Genomic DNA, 16,295 nt, shown 5'->3' on the forward strand with positions numbered 1-16,295 from the left:
TTGTACAAGATCGTTTCCAAATCTTCCAAGGTCAATTAACGTATCACTGCACATTTGAATATGTTGCCCCACCTTACTATACAAGGTGTGGAGGACATGGGAAAAGTGGTCGAGGCCAAAACAAGTGAAAGATGGACCAAGACCAACAAGGTTGCCATTAACGGCAAGTTGGACACAAAAGAATATGACAAGATAGTGGCCATGGCTAAAGAAAATAAGCTAGAAATAATTCCTTTTTCCCTAGAGGAGGAATTGTTCCTGAACGAGTGAGTGTTTTTACCATTTTATTTTATATTTTATTTATAAATTGCATTAAGAGAAATAAAAATAAAATTTGAATTATATATTTGTTTTTAACAGGAAAGGTTCATCAGGAGAGTATGGATTTGCACAGTGGCCCAAGGGAGACCGTTGAAGCACCAGTGAGAGGGCAGGAGAGCACCATAGTAGGGAGACCGTGTTGAAGCTAGTAGGTCTCCTAGTTTGGTAGAAAATATCTAATGAATACGGATTGATGAGTTGATGCAGACCAATTTAGCCATTCTATCACTGAGAGTTTTCTTCTTTTTTTTCCCTCTCTCAATTTTGGGGTTTACTTTTCTGGTTGGGGTATTCACTGTTTTTAGTTGTTTTCTGTGCGTAATTCAATTCATGGTGTTAAATTCTAGTCTCTTTAATTGCTTTGTGTTGATATAGTACTCCAAGTAAAGGATTTTCCTGAACCTGAACAGCTTATCAATGGTTTCAATACATTTTTGTTCAAAGTCTAGGCATTTTCATTCGTATTAGCATAGCAGGGGAAGATTTAATATACGTACATGGACATACATTAGCATTCAAAGTCTCCTTTAGCCTTATTGTGTCAATGGCTTCTCATGCGATGAACAATTTGGAGGGAGGGATGGGAGCAGGATTGAACAAACTAATTTCAAATCAAAAGAATTGTGAAAATAAATTAAAGGAAAAAATACCAATAAATTTGAAATTTAAACAATTAATGATCAAATAGTCAATTTGCATAAAATTGTGTTCGTGTGTTGAATATATTGCTTTTGTTGGCGGCGCAAATCTCACGTCCAACTTGGTAAGTGAGTCATGAAATTCGTAGCACCCAAGTCGATAATCCATGCAATTCAGGCAGAGTCTTTGGCGACCGGTCGTTTGCTTCGGGCGAACGGTCGTTTTGAGTTTGCAGTAAGAGGGAGAATCGTAGGGATTCCTGACATCTCAGCGTAAGTACAATGTGATATGAGAATGTGAGGGATTTTGATTGGAGGAATTTGATTTGAGGAATTTGGATTTGAATATGAGAAATTTGAGATAAGGCATTTGAGGACTTTAGATTTGAGGGATTTGGATTTGGGGAAAAATATGAGGAATTTGATTTAGGGTTTTAGATTTGAATATGAGAAATTTGAGATAAGGCATTTGAGGACTTTAGATTTGAGAGATTTGGATTTGGGAGAAATATGAGAAATACGATATGAGGGATGTGATTTTGGGTTTGTGGTTCAAGAAAATTCGATACGATATGAGGAATGTAAAGAACACAGAAACCCTGTGAACACGGCTAAGAACACAGAAACCCTGTGAATTCGGTTAAAGGACACAGAAACCATGTGAACACGGCTAAAGGACACAGAAACCCTGTGAACACGGTTAAAGGACACAGAAACCCTGTGAACACGGCTAAGAACACAGAAACCCTGTGAACACGGCTAAATCAAAATCAAATCTTAGGCACTATAACTATTGGCTCATTGCCTCAAAAGCTCACAGCTAGCAAAGCACCTTTACAATCCAATAGCCAAGCCATCTAGTCAATATATGCCATCTAGTCTAGGTGAGCTATATATACATGTCTTAATTTCCTTTTACCATTCAATTCAATGCTGCTCCACAAGTACACAATCATTCTTAACACTAACATACATTATTAATATAGGTGTTGAACCAAATTTAATTATATCTTACTCTTCACTAAACAAGGAGAAGATCTAGCCAAATTGATCATTAATTAATTATTAACTTTAATATTTAATAAGTATTCAAATTAAGAATTATATACATACGACACTAGCTAGCACTTGTCAATTGTTTATGGATTGTATTCAAGCAAAAGAAAGCTGCAAGCAAATAGCATAAAATAAGAATTTTTGTAAGAATTTTTGTAAATCTCGGCCTGGTGGTGTATCTCCATAAATCCTGGTAAATCTCGACCGCTGCCCTGATCGTGGGTTTGTCCAGGGTGCGCGTGTGTTACCGTCGGAATGGCCGAACCATACTGAAGGTGGGAGCCTAACAGAAATAACGATGCCTGCGATAGTGGTGAAACGGTCGGATTGCTCTGACCGTACTGCTGTGATGGAGCAGTGGTCGCGTTACTTGGGCCGAGCTGCGTCTGGACGGCCAAAGTATGAATTGGGCCGAGTTGTTGGATCGCGGAATGCATGGGGCTGCTTTGCCCTAATGATACGGCCAGAGCATGGAGTGGGCCGTACGCTGTTTCGGCTGGGCAGGTTAGTCCGGGGTTTGCCCATGTGGGCTAGGACTGCCCCCAGCTATTCTTCGGCTATTGGGAATGCTGGCCGTAGCCTGATGCTTGGGTGCGGCCAGAGGCGCCGAGGCTGCTGCTTTCGCCGTAAGGCTCGTTCCTTTTGCGCTCTTGGCTTCTCTGTCCGGTTCTGGGAGATGTCGCGGTCGAGGTTGCCGGCATCCTTTCTTGGAAAAGCGTCCGCAGTTCTGAGGAAAATCTGTCCATTGCGGCCATAAAGGATTACTCTATCCTGTAGGCCTGCTTAGACATCAGATCATCCACCACTGCTTGCTCTTGTATGGACTCGGCTGTGCGATCCGTGGTCACTGGAACGCTGGCCGAGATTCTGACCGCATGTTCGGTCTCAATGATAGTTATTGGCGCGGTGGACTCAAGAGTCTCGGAAGTCATTTCGACTGTTTTATTCTTGAGTTTTGCATGTGCCCTAGTTTCCACCATGAGTTTTTTTGACAAGTATCCCACCGGGTGTGCCAAAAGTGTTGGCGGCGCAAATCTCACGGCCTGATGCTCCGGGCCGAGGGGATATGCGTCAACACGTGACGTCCTTCTTTTGGATGCGGTGCGGTTGTGCGCGGGCGTGCCAGCACGGTCTACCGTGCGTCGAGATGGTGATGTGGTTTGGATAGAATGGTTTAAGTGGTGCGCCTGTTTTGAGTCTGACTTCTAATTAAACGATTGTGGTCGAGAGATGAACTGATTTCGGTCGTCAGGTTCACGGCCTGAGCTACAAGGCCGTTTAGTGGTGGTGTTGATGGTGGGTTTTGGGCGGTGCTCCGGCGCGTTGCTCGGAGAGCGACGGTCGTATGATATATGGGGTGAATGAGAGCATAACAGAGATGGTGCTCCGGCGCCTTGAAAATCAAGGGTCGTATGATATATTGATGAATGGATTTTCCTTACAATCTATCACTACTCCTAGGAAAGCAAGTAAAGGTATTGAAAGTGCATTACAGGAAAATATAATTTGCTCCGTGAGAGGCTTTTGGTTTGGTGTTTGAACCCTTTGAATGTAGCTTGAGCTTGGTATTTATAGGAAGAGCTCTGGAGGAGTAATCGAGGCTGAAAATGTGCATGATGGAGCCTAATCAGAGCAAGTGGGTAGTCCAATCGACATTTGGGATCGTGAAGCATGGTGGTGTGTCCCCATAAATCCTGGTAAATCTCGGCCGCCGCCCTGATCGTGGGTTCTGCGTGTCTGGCCGTGGGGACACATTTAATGCCCTGGTCTGGTGGTTGGTGATTTGACCTCAAGTTGTAAGAATTTTTGTAAGAATGTTTGCGCCTAACCATTCTGATTTTTATCACCAAATCCTGACTTTAGTCACTTCCCTACTTCCCTCGTGCATTAAATGCATTCTTGCGGCTAGTGGGTTTGCTAGTCAGAGGCGTTACTTCATTAAATGAAGCGTGAGACTCTGCTGCCACGTGGTGATTTGACTCCAATATCTTTGGCTGTGTCTCTTTCGTCCTTTGGCCTCAGCCCATAATGTCGCGGTCGAGGCCGAGATGATTATGCCTTTGCAGCTTTGCCTTTGTCTCTGAGAAGACAAAACGCCACGTTCCAGTTCATAAATAGGTGCTAGGGCCGAGCGGAAACTCCTTCGGTCATTTTTACGACCGTGATTTATTAGGCACAAACAACTTTGTTATGATTTTGTGGTTCAACATGTTTCAGGGCAACCGTGTGTGTGTGTGTGTTTTTTTTTTTTTTTGACAAACAGTATTCTAAATTACACTAATTTACACACTAAGTTACCTATATTTATATGTCGTAAATTAAGTTACCAAAATTTACAAGTTCAATAACGTACCTAGAGGTAAAAATATAGAGGTAAATTAGTTTCTAACAAAAACATAGGGACCAAGAATTTAAGGGAGCAAGAACACGTCTTGCCTTTTGAACAAGTTAATTTCAAATCATAACAATTGTAAAATTTGACAATTTGATATAAATGAAGGGAAAACACTTGATGCAGGATGCCTGTTCTACATCAACACTGGCCTATCAATTTGAAATTCAAAACAAATAATGATCAACTACTCAAATTTGCAATAAACTCTACCAATAGCAACGAGCATATCCTAAAATTATATATATACTACAGCTAAATCCAACCAGACACTGTTCTTAAGCACAGTATAATTACTAAAATGCCCCTCATTTTAGTGTTGTCTCCCATTTTATTGCATCCTCATCGCAGTAAATTGGCGAAAATACCCTCCACTAAACCTTTCCTTCTCTTCCCTATTTGCCCTTTCCCATTCGTATCTCTTCCGTTGTGAACGATTCGTTTGCTCAGAGAAGGCGTCCAGTTCGAACCAGCTGGTTGGGCTGTTTGGGGGGCAGCCATGGAAGATCTACGTTCACTATTAGAGATTTGTCTTCGTTTCTACAGCCTTCGTCTCATACGTCTTCCATCTTTATTGCTTGCGAATTTTCGCATCATTTGTCTTCAGGTATGCATCCGTCAACTTTTTAACAGATATTTTGGTCTTCATCTCATGAATTTGTTTGTTGGCTGGTAGATTTTTCATCCTTTGTAGAGCGTTGGTGTCAGCATGTCCCATCTTTAGGGTATTTTTGATTTATTTTTACGAATTTGGGCTCATTTATTTGGTTAATTTGATTTCAGGTTCTTGGGTAATCCCTAATGCTATATAAGAGCTAAGGTATTTATATATCACAACATATTGGTGAGCTAAGGTATTTCCAAGGTGCTCACTTTCCGACTCCCCTGGGTCCTATCAGGAAGGGGATTGAATCTCACAGATTAGCTCAGGTATTTCCATCGTTCTTACTATTAATTTTTTTAATCAATTGTCGATTCAATGACTTTGCTCTCTGGAGAAATCTTAGAAATGGAAATCATTCCTAATTTCTGTTTTGGTTGCCGATAAAACACTGGAAAGCAAAGACCAAGCATGCTTTTAAAAAAAAAAAAAATCCTTTTTTTATCTGCTTTTGGTTGCTGTATCCTAAATATGGAGAAAAAAATTAATGATAAAACACAAGGAAAAAAGAAGTGAAGATTAATCAGGTTTTGACAAAATAGAAATTGGGAATGATTTTATCTTAACCTCTATTGAATTTGGTTTTCATTCATTGTCTTTTTTCTTTTTTATTATTTTGGGGTTCTTGTCAATCTATGAGTTAATAATCATGTTATTTGGGTTTATCAATTATGTTGTTTGATAATAAAAAAATGAGCTTTCTAACCTTAAACCCTCTAATATGAGTATATTGTTGAATCTTTTGGGTGTTTTGTTGAGGTTAATTCTAGGGTAGAGCAATGGATTGAAACATCTGAGCATGTTGTTGAATGTTTTGAGTGTTTTAAGACTGATGGAGAGAGAAAAATAGAGGAGAATAGTATCTGTATAGAGGTTTTTTTTTTTTCAATTACTTATAAGATATCTTCATATAAAGCCCTTAACTTAATATCTGTTTCTATTGAGATCCCTTAGTTTTTGGTGGATGTTGGCGTGTAAGTGTGTGTTCTTCCTGTTATTGACACTGAACCCATTTTTCTGGGAGGCCATAACGGTATAAAGTAGGTATAAATTCAGTAAAAATGCTTATGTAGAAGACTATTGTGTATGTATGGAATTTTGATCTTTGTGGAAATATGAATGGTTTGTTAGAAAGTGTAACCTTAAATTCATAGGGACCGCATAGTTGGAATTTTGCATTCTTAGGTTTATTTTTGTGCAAGTCTTCGCATCATGGCAGCTGCCTTTGTGCAATTTATGTTTTACTTTGAATCACCTGAACCTGATCATCTTTAGCAGTACAATTACCACCTTCATCAGCGCCATCATTTTTAGCATTAATCTTGATGCGATGTGGTCTTGCCTCTGGAACTCTCTTACTCAAATTAATTTTCCAGAAGTTCTTGATTTCATTGTCTGTAAGACCTGGTAATCTTCCAGCAATGAGGGACCACCTAATCATCACCTAATTACTTAGTATTCAACGTGAAAATATATTTAATATGCATCTTGGGTTCTTAGATATATTAATTGGTTGAAATAAGACAATATGAGTTCGATCTCTCTTTGTTGTTGAATGTTTTGAGTGTTTTGGGTTATTGAGCTTTGTTGATTGTTGAGCTTTGTTGTAATGATTAAACCTTCCGTAAAATTCATGAACATACTTTGTAATGAAATGTGACTGAGCCCCAGAGAAGAAGTATGGTCCATTAAGAAACTTCAACAACTATCATGTGGTCAGAATTTGCTAACTCTAAGATCTTTCAATAATTTATAGAATCTACTCTCGGATTGACTGAGTATATAAGAAGACTAGGAAGTCCACTATGGCAGCTTTACACTGATTATTATATTATTTTTTTGCTGTATGACATTTATATTATTTTCTAGCTCAATATTGCTACCAAATATCATAGCCAATATACAAATCAGCTTTGTGGAATCATGAGTCAACCAAACGTTGTTGTAGTAACTTTGGAGTCTCTAAGACATTCTCACACAGCAATGGTTGTTGTAGTAACTTTGCTATTTATATATATACTAAAGCTCAATGCAACTAGACACTGTTCTTGAGCACAGTGAATTTACAAGAATATCCCTGTTTTTAACTGTTGAGCTAGCTAACTCATTTTCTTTCCTCGCACAGTAAAATCACGCATTTTCCCTTGGCTGATCCCTTTGTGTTTTGCCCGTTTTGCCCTCCCTCATTCCAATCTAACCTAGCGCCTGTTCCTTCTTCAGAGGCGCTTGGTTGGGTTGCAACTGGCTGGTTCGACAGCGTCAGGGGCAAGGATGGGAGAGCCGGGTTGCTTCTTCGATGTTCATCTGGAGGCTTCGACTTCCATTTCCCTAATAACAACTTTATGTTTCTTTTCCTTCCGAACCCATCAAAGCCTCCTCCTCCTCCAAAACCCTTCCAAATTCCCAAACCCCCTCCATTGCCATCTCCACTGCAAATTTCTTCGATAACCAGATCCAGCGGCTGAGGCAATATCTTGAGGTTAGACATGATAACGAGCATCAATTGGCGCAACAATCTTGGTAATCTTAGAGACCCAGCTCGCCTTTTATTCTGAGTGAAAGCGAAACGCTAAAAACTGGAGATTTTGGTACAAAGATGGCGTTTTGAATCGAAGTGTCTCTGAAGAATTTGTTTGTTGTCTGGGAGATTTTTTGTCCTTTGTATGAATTTGGGCTCATTTATTTCGTTAAATTAGTTTCATTTATTTGGTTAATTTGATTTCAGGTTCTTGGGTAATCCCTAACGCTATATAAGAGCTGAGGTATTTATATATCACAACATATTGGTAAGCTTCAAATCAGGTTCAATTTTCTCTATTAATTTTAGTTTTTATTCTTTGACTGTATTCAAATCTTTGATGACAACCACGATTGATTGTTGCATGTCTTCTTTATACGTGCATATTCTGTCTGTAATTATCTATTTCATAATTGATTTGATTATCTGTTTTTATCCTTTGGGTTTGTTGGGATGTTAATAAAATTTTGTGCTTTTGCAAAATATTGGTTCATCCTTTCAATTTATATGATATGAATGTGTACTGTCTGCATATGTTACTCGGTTATTTTTGGATTTGTCTTTGTTTCTCACACTCCATCGAAGTTTCACATCACTGAATGTACTTTGTGGTGGTTTCGTTATGATTCACAGAATGAACGGGAGCTAAAAAGGGAGAGGAGGAAACAGTCTAATCGAGAATCTGCTAGAAGGTCCAGGTTGAGGAAGCAGGTATGAAAGTTGTGAAGGTTCCATGGTCCAATATTTTTCTTTTAGTATGTGTTCATGAATGGAGATATGAAGCTAATGCTTCTTCCTTCCAGGCTGAGACTGAGGAACTTGCACGAAAAGTTGACGCCTTATCCGCGGAGAATGTGGCACTTAAATCTGAAATAAGTCGATTGACTGAGAATTCTAGCACACCGAAGCTAGAAAATGCTACATTAATGGTACATCCATATTCTACATGCTATTTCCTAAACATTTCTTTCCTCGGAGATTGATAAAAATTTCTACCTCATTTATTTTTGGCTAACTTACCCTTTGTCTCAACATACTAGGATAAACTGAAAAATACACACGTAGGACGAATGGAAGAGATTATGATGAACATTGATGATAAGAGGTCCAACCTATTAGTACTGAGAACCCACTGTCGAGAGTTAATAACTCTAGTTCCATTGCGAGGGATGCTGAGAAAGAGGGTGACATGTATGAAAAAAACTCGGGGGCTAAGCTGCATCAACTCCTGGATGCGAGTCCAAGGGCTGATGCAGTTGCTGCTGGCTGATCGATCGACCAGCATACGTGCAGTTTCTTTAATTCTGTAGTTTTGGCATATTACAAGCCCAAAATTACTGCTAACAGTAAGCAGGAGAAATGTGACAGCTGAACAGGATTGTTAGGCCATCTCCAGCCATTGGGCTAAATGTAGTCCAGGGCTAAAAATTTAGCCCTCCAAAATATTAATTTTTTAAAGAATAGTGCAGGGCTAAATTTTTCCATCTCCAGCCATGCAGGGCTATATTTTTAGGGTCCTTCATATTTTATTATTTTGAGAAAAACTATGGTACAACACTCATACATTCCACAACTATATATTGTTTAATTTAATTAAACTACTATTTAATTAAACTATATGTGATAGAATTTGTAAGAAGTGTGGAATGAAATGAGTGGGAGAGGTATTTATAGACAAATTTTAGGTTTATAAATTTAAAAATAATAATAATAATAATAAAGCCAACAAAGGCAATTTAAAAAAAAAAAAAGGAAGGGTTTCAAGGGTCTGAGACGTCCAACGGTCATGACCCAAAAAATTTTACAATTTTTTAAACAACACCAAACACTAAGAGAGAGAGAGAGAGAGAGAGATAAATATTGGCTCGGAGCCTTTGGAGCAGAGAAATATATCAAACGCCACAATATTCCTTGATGGAATACGAAGGCCCAAGGGTGGAGTAATTCTTTTTAAAATATTGTATATATTCAAACTGATGCAATGCCTTAGGGGGTGGTCTTTGTCCACAAGCTCCTTGGGTACGTGTGTTTCTCCTTCTCTGTATGAAAATAGTCCAAACGAGATTTTTTTATAATTTTTTTTTAAAACAACACTTTAAAAGATTTGAAAAGCTGACTGTTGAAGATAAATGTGAGCCTCCCAACACAATTTCACCACCACTAATTAAATAATGGGGTTTTATTATTTTAGGTTCGACCCATTCGAGACGCAAGTCTCTTAATTACAATCCCTTGTTTGAAGGGAAAAACCCTTTGATTCCATCATAAAGAAACAGAACGTGTGTGTTTGGTTTTGCGGCTGCTCCCAAGTCCAACCTCAGGGTGCCTACGTATCCCTCGCGGGAATCAAGCCACTCGTAGTTCTAAGAACTCGCAATGAATGGATGACACATTGCAAAAAGGAAAAATATGTACGAATTTGATTGAGACAGTGTCTGAGTGAATTTAGCTGAATAAACCAGGGATTCGATTTTGATGTGTGTTTGGGGTGAATTTGATTAAGAATAACCAGGGATTCTGTTTGGATTTGAGATTTGGGTGGTTGCATCTAGATTGAATCTCTAGATTGCCTATGTACCCTTTTGAAGGGATCAAACCAACGTAGTTCGGAAAAGATTGTTTAATTTGCATGGTTTTGTACCACTTGGGATTTTGGCGTGGTTTTGTACCACTTGGGATTCTGGTGTGGTTTTGTACCACTTGGGATTTTGTGTGGATGCGGTTGCGTCTATTGGGATACTAGACTGCCTACGTACCCTTGATGGGATCAAACCGGCGTAGTTCCAAAATGATTTGTATGGAGATTTGATTGGAGGGAATTTGGTTGTGGTTGCGTCTATTAGGATGCTAGACTGCCTACGTACCCTTGACGGGATCAAACCAGCGTAGTTCCAAAAAGATTTGGAAATTAATGGGTAAGTGTGGCCCACTAATTAAGAATTTGTGTCTTTGAGACAATTTGGAGATTTTCATAGGTAGATGACCTATGGGAAAAATTGGAAATTAATGGATAAGTGTGGCCCACAAATTGAGAATTTGCGTTTTAGAGATTTAAATTTGATCTCGTTGGAATTTTCATGAGTAGATGACTCATGAGAAAAATTGGAAATTAATGGGTAAGTGTGGCCCACTAATCTAGAATTTGTGTCTTTGAGACAATTTAGAGATTTTCATAGGTAGATGACCTATGGGAAAAACTGGAAATTAATGGGTAAGTGTGGCCCACTAATTGAGAATTTGTGTTTTAGAGATTTAAATTTAATCTCGTTGGAATTTGCATGGGTAGATGACCCATGAGAAAATTCAGAATGGTTTTGTACCATTTTTTCTTTTTGTCAATGTCCAAGAAAAATAATGAGCAATTTTGGTTAACTCACTAATTTTCTAAAATTGACATTTGCATTTGGATCCCAAATATGACTATGAGGAAATTAATCCATTAACCATATAATAGGAAATTTGGGCCTCTATAAACTTAATGGGTTTTGACAGCCCATTAATCCATGTTGGGCATTTGATATTTGGTGTCAGCTAGCCCACGAACAAGGAGCCCAGAGAAGTTTTGGTCCAACATCCAATTGAAGCCAAACCTGATAACTAAGGAACTCTTGTAGAGTTTGTTTCCGGATGGAACCAGGCCTTGTACCTCCCTATTTATCTGGACTTCTTGAGATTAACTCGAATATCTCATAATAGCCCTTCAGAACAGTCAAACAAGATTTCGAAGCAGGTCTGCGAAGCAAGCTGGGCGAGAACAACAATGAGTCTTGTTTCTTTCCTCCATGTTGGCCTACACCTTTCAATTCCTTGTCTATTGTTGTTATATGCAACAATACTTATCCTGCAAAGGTCCCAGACAAAGTGGCTGACGCAACATTCACTTTTTTTGTCTTTTGTCTTTCTTTTTATTTTTTTGACCTCTCTTCCCCTTCTTTTTCAACTTTGTATTTTTTTTCACATCTTCTTCTTGTCTGAGGGCGTGACTTTCCCCCTTTCGAACAATTCCCCCTTTTTTTTTTATATTATATATATTTTTTACTGTTCTTCACTTCAAAGTGGCGTCTGCCACTTCTTTTGGCTGCCACACACAGCAACAAGCCATTGTTGTTCATTTCTTTTTTTTTGTCTATTCCGTCTGTATGCAGATAACTGATCTGTTTCTTTTCTGTTTCAGAGCAGCCCAGACATAGAAGAAATTGGTGTGCCCCTTTTTTTTGACAGAGAGGGAGAAAATTGACACCAAAGGCAGAGGTATAGCCATTTTTTTTTACTCGCATCTGTAAATCCATTTTCCAGATTTCTTGTCTGCAGAGGTTCTGGGTTTCTCACCCATGTGGATTTTTACATCCAAATATTTTCGGGGTTACTCACCCATGGATTTGCATCCCAATATTGTCGGGGTTACTCACCCACATGGATTTTTACATCCAAATGATTTCGGGGTTACTCACCCATGGATTTGCATCCAAATATTTTCGGGGTTACTCACCCATGGATTTGCATCCATATAATTTTTTGGGTTTCTAACCCATCAATTTGTGGCATGCTATGCCCAACATAGGAAAGGAAAATCAAGATGATCGACTACCTGTAGAACTTTTCTTCTGCTCTCAGTTCTCCTGCAGTCTCCTTTTTTTTATCTGTCGTTGGCTCCTCTTTCTTTTTTCCTTTTTCTGTCGTTGCCTTTTTATAGGCCAACTAGATAAGACTCCTTTAAGCCAACAACACTTTTGAATTACAGATAAGTGTTGATCAGATTTAGCCTCCCCAATTTGAAACATAACAGATATCCCAAAATTTGGGGAACTTATCTTGGCTTGCATTTATCCCTTATGATTATTTTTTATTTGAAATAAATGATAAGATTTATTTGCCGATTTTTTTTATTTCAACACTGACCACATTTATTATTATAAATAAATAAAAAAGCAGATGTGCTTTGATGTGGCTGTTGAAAAGCATATGTATGGGTCCCACTACAAATTTGGCCCATTCCTAAAGCTGGGCTACATATGGCCTTTTTGGAGGGCTAAAGGGCCAAATGTGGCCCTCCAAATTTGGCCAAAATTTTGTTTAGCCCATGACTGGAGATGGTTTTGGTATTATTTTAGGGCTATAATAGCCCATGGCTGGAGATGGCCTACCATGGTGAAAGTTGAGGCCCCTAATTGTTATTTGTGATTAGTTATCTCATTGCAGAACTAATGTTTTTTCTTCCCTTTTTTCTTGAGTAAGAGACTAGAATTCAGATGTGCTGAAATGGCCACAGAAAGGTGATGATGTACATTGAAGAGTTAGAGATTTAGAATAGAAAAACCTTCATTATGCTGTGTGAGTGTGGTGTAAAATTCAGTTACTAGTGATGTGATGACTATGCAATTTGAATGAGCATATTGTATGTTTTTTTTATTAATTATTCTTTCTGTTTTTAAGATTTTAATTAGTTACTTTAATCCCTCAGTTTGTATTGCTAATTGCAAATTGTGCTTGGCATATCCTTAGAGCTTTGTAGTTCATAATACTCAAATTAACTGGATCCTTAATCTCATTAGTTAGTGACCTTGCACACTAGACACAACTTAGCAAAAAACTTTTCTGTAACATCAATGTTGTCATTCACGTAAATTAGTATCACATTGCCGGATATGCACGTTGTTTGACGATTTATGAGCTGAAATGAGATGTGCCACAATTTGGTACGTACATGCTGCCGCTAAGTTGTGGTTTGATTTGATATTTGTGGAAGTTTTGCAATGATTTGATATTTTTATCTCACCCACACATTTGGTATCATCAAATTACTGCTATAATCTGCAGTCAGTCACATCCTACATCATTGAATGTTCTCCAAATTGATTACAATGCCAATGCCTCATTGTATCTGTTTTCAAATAATTGACATCTTTCTTTCTGTATCTGTTTTCGAATAATTGACATCTTTCTTTCTGTATCTGTTTTCGAATAATTGACATCTTTCTTTCTGTTGGTCCAATACTCATGAAGAATTTATAATGAATGTCAAGGAAAGTGACAGTGATTGTTGGAGATGTATGTTTTTCTCTGTTATTACTTTCTTTGTGTTGTATTTTGAATCCTAAACACATGAACTCACAGCATCTTTCCTTTCCTTTTCTTCTAATATAATTAACGTCCAACTACTATTCTCATTTGTTTCCTCCAGATGGAAATGATATGGCATGATGCTGCAGATACTTCTGGTTTTTCAAATTTTAGGAAAGGATCCACAACCAAGTGGCCTCAGTGGAAGTGACGACGGTTATGTGTTATTTAACTGCTAACATATCAAAGAGAAAGGTATTGTATTGATTAACGTTCAAAGTCTAGGCATTTTCTTTCATATTAGCATTACGATCTGATGATCTCAAAACCTCATATTTTGTTTACTCTTCCTCTTTGCTTTCCTTCATCTTCCTTCCTTGTCTACTTTGACTCCTCGCAATCTTGCTAGGGTTTAGGCCATGTCTTTTTGCGCATTACGTACAGTGAATGCTGTTGATTATCCATTTGAAAACCTATTGCTTTATTCTTGTTGGGTAGGGATGTTGATGATATGGTGGAGGCTTCTAGTTATTACATATGAGCTTCCATTTCATTCCGTACGTCCTTCATCACTTCACTTGGGTAGGCCTATTAATCTTCTGGGCAACTTTATAATGAACCCAATAACTCGCCCAGCCTTTTAAACCCTTGCTTGTTGCCCCTCGTAACTCCCCACAAGCTTTAATAATCCCTTTATGTGTTTGAAGAAATAGGAAATCATGTTTTTGATGGCTGAGTAGCGGAATAGAATGGATATTACCAATTCAAATATCCAGATGGCCGAGCGTGAACTAGGTTATTTTCCTTCTTAAGACTATATCATTTTGGTTTCTTTGAGTATATGTCATTTCTTTTTTGGGACTTTTGTCATCTGCTTGTATCATTGTGCTTTCTTCACTTGTTTACATCAAGTATTGTGTTGACGAGTGTGAGATCTTTTCAATATGTTGAGAAATGTGAGATAAACTTTTTTATTTTCCTGTTTGCTCAGTGAGCCATTGACTCATCTAAGCTTATGCAAGACGAGCACTGGGAAATACCATCTTATTCGAGGTAAGCAATCTTAATCCTAGTTGGAATGTCCTTCACTTCTGTTTTTAATGTTTTGTCTCCAACCCCATTGAAACTAGGGTCTGCTTATAGATAAAGAACTAGCAAAAGATGCCCGAGCCATTGCACCCTGAAAGGGAAAGAATATATTTTTGTTCCACCATATTAGCAAGCCAAGCATAACGAAAAATAGAAATCACTTGTTTATCCCATTTCAGTCTAGAATAGGCTACATTCTTGATTGAATCCAGCCAACTTTTTTATTTTCAGTTTTAAATTAAAAAGCAGAACACTAACAATTTTTAATGCTGAGATAGCTGCAAAATATGGAGCACCAGTGTACTCACGACACCCGCCGATAACAGCTATCTTTCCTGAGAAGCATTGAGGGGTAAAGATAAGGTAGATTTAGAAGATGATTGGTAAAACAAATAACAAAACCAATTCAAATAAAACCAGAAAGCAAGCAAGTCAGTTCCCTTGAATCAACATCAAAACGCTGCAGCATTCCTCAGTTTTCAGTCATTGCGTAGATTATACAGTATCAAGCACAACAATCATCATTGACAAATAAGTATACAAAGTTAAAGAAATGACATTGGTAGCATAGTATGCACTTACCAGCCTGACCCTTGTGTCTATTGGGATCAAGGGTCGGAGTGATTGCTCTCAGAACGTTCTCAGCATCAGCCTCCAAAGAGGCTCCACTGGTGAATTTTATTCCTTGCATTCTTTTCTGATGGGTGTTAGTGTTCTGATCGCTGTAATCTCCAAGAGACCTTATCAAAAACTGTTGCCTTCTCAACACAGGAGACGAAGCCAACATATAAATTGCACCAAACCCAGAATTTATTCCTTGTTTTACTAACATCAATGACCAAGCACCACACTTTGCTACAACTAAAAACCCAAAAAAAAGAAAGAATACTATCATGAGATGAACTTACCCAAAAATTTATCAAATTGGTGAACTATGAAGAAGAAACTGCAGATACATACCGATACAAGAACTGCGAAAATCAACGAAATGCGAAGCCTTTAATGAATCAAGCTAACTTTTTTTTTTTTTTTTTTTCCTTTTTTTAATAAAAAATTTCTGCTATGTTAACACACTCAAAAACGGTGAAATCGTTCGGCAAAATTGTTGGTTTTTTCAGCTGTGGAAGAAGATAGAGAGCGTGCACGTGGCAAACTTAAGTGGGCCCTACTATGACAGTCAAAAGTTTCACTAAAACTAGGGACTGATTCAGGAATTGATCTCAGACAAAAAAAAATAAAATAAAAATTCAGGAATTGATCCAGAATTTTAAAATAGAGTGGGCTAAATTTACCTTTTCTTTTTCTTTGCTTTCTCAGTTAACAACAACAAATAAAAGCACAAATTCATCCCAACCAAAAAATGCATGTAACACGCATCCATATAACAATTTTTCTTTTATGAGGGAAAAGCCAGAAAAATCAACAGCAATTAGAAATGTAAAATGAAATATGTACCTATTAGAGAAAGAGACGATTTGCTTTGACCTTAAAGAATATTGAACTGAATAAAAGCCTAGAAATTAAAGAAACATTAAAAAGATATTAAAATCCTATAAATTA

At 38.0% G+C, this 16,295-nt stretch overlaps 2 long non-coding RNA genes and 1 pseudogene across 3 annotated transcripts; 2 read left to right on the top strand and 1 right to left on the bottom strand.

The window, feature by feature from the left end:
- Positions 1-7,554: 7,554 nt before the first annotated feature.
- LOC148297315 (common plant regulatory factor 1-like) lies at positions 7,555-9,203 on the top strand (annotated as a pseudogene). The gene is made up of 5 exons (XR_015826495.1): positions 7,555-7,588; positions 7,794-7,801; positions 8,220-8,297; positions 8,390-8,515; positions 8,627-9,203. The product of XR_015826495.1 is annotated as a common plant regulatory factor 1-like (transcript).
- Positions 9,204-13,907: 4,704 nt separating this feature from the next.
- LOC148297316 (uncharacterized) lies at positions 13,908-14,908 on the top strand. The gene is made up of 2 exons (XR_015827287.1): positions 13,908-14,441; positions 14,638-14,908. It is a non-coding gene; the product is annotated as an uncharacterized LOC148297316 (long non-coding RNA).
- Positions 14,909-14,919: 11 nt separating this feature from the next.
- Positions 14,920-15,837, bottom strand: LOC148297317 (uncharacterized). The gene is made up of 3 exons (XR_015827298.1): positions 15,696-15,837; positions 15,318-15,596; positions 14,920-15,070 (listed from the first exon to the last, which is right to left on the bottom strand). It is a non-coding gene; the product is annotated as an uncharacterized LOC148297317 (long non-coding RNA).
- Between the last annotated feature and the right edge of the window lie 458 nt (positions 15,838-16,295).

Source organism: Prunus avium, chromosome 1, assembly GCF_965620075.1.
Source record: "Prunus avium chromosome 1, drPruAviu1.hap1.1, whole genome shotgun sequence".
NCBI lineage: Eukaryota > Viridiplantae > Streptophyta > Magnoliopsida > Rosales > Rosaceae > Prunus > Prunus avium.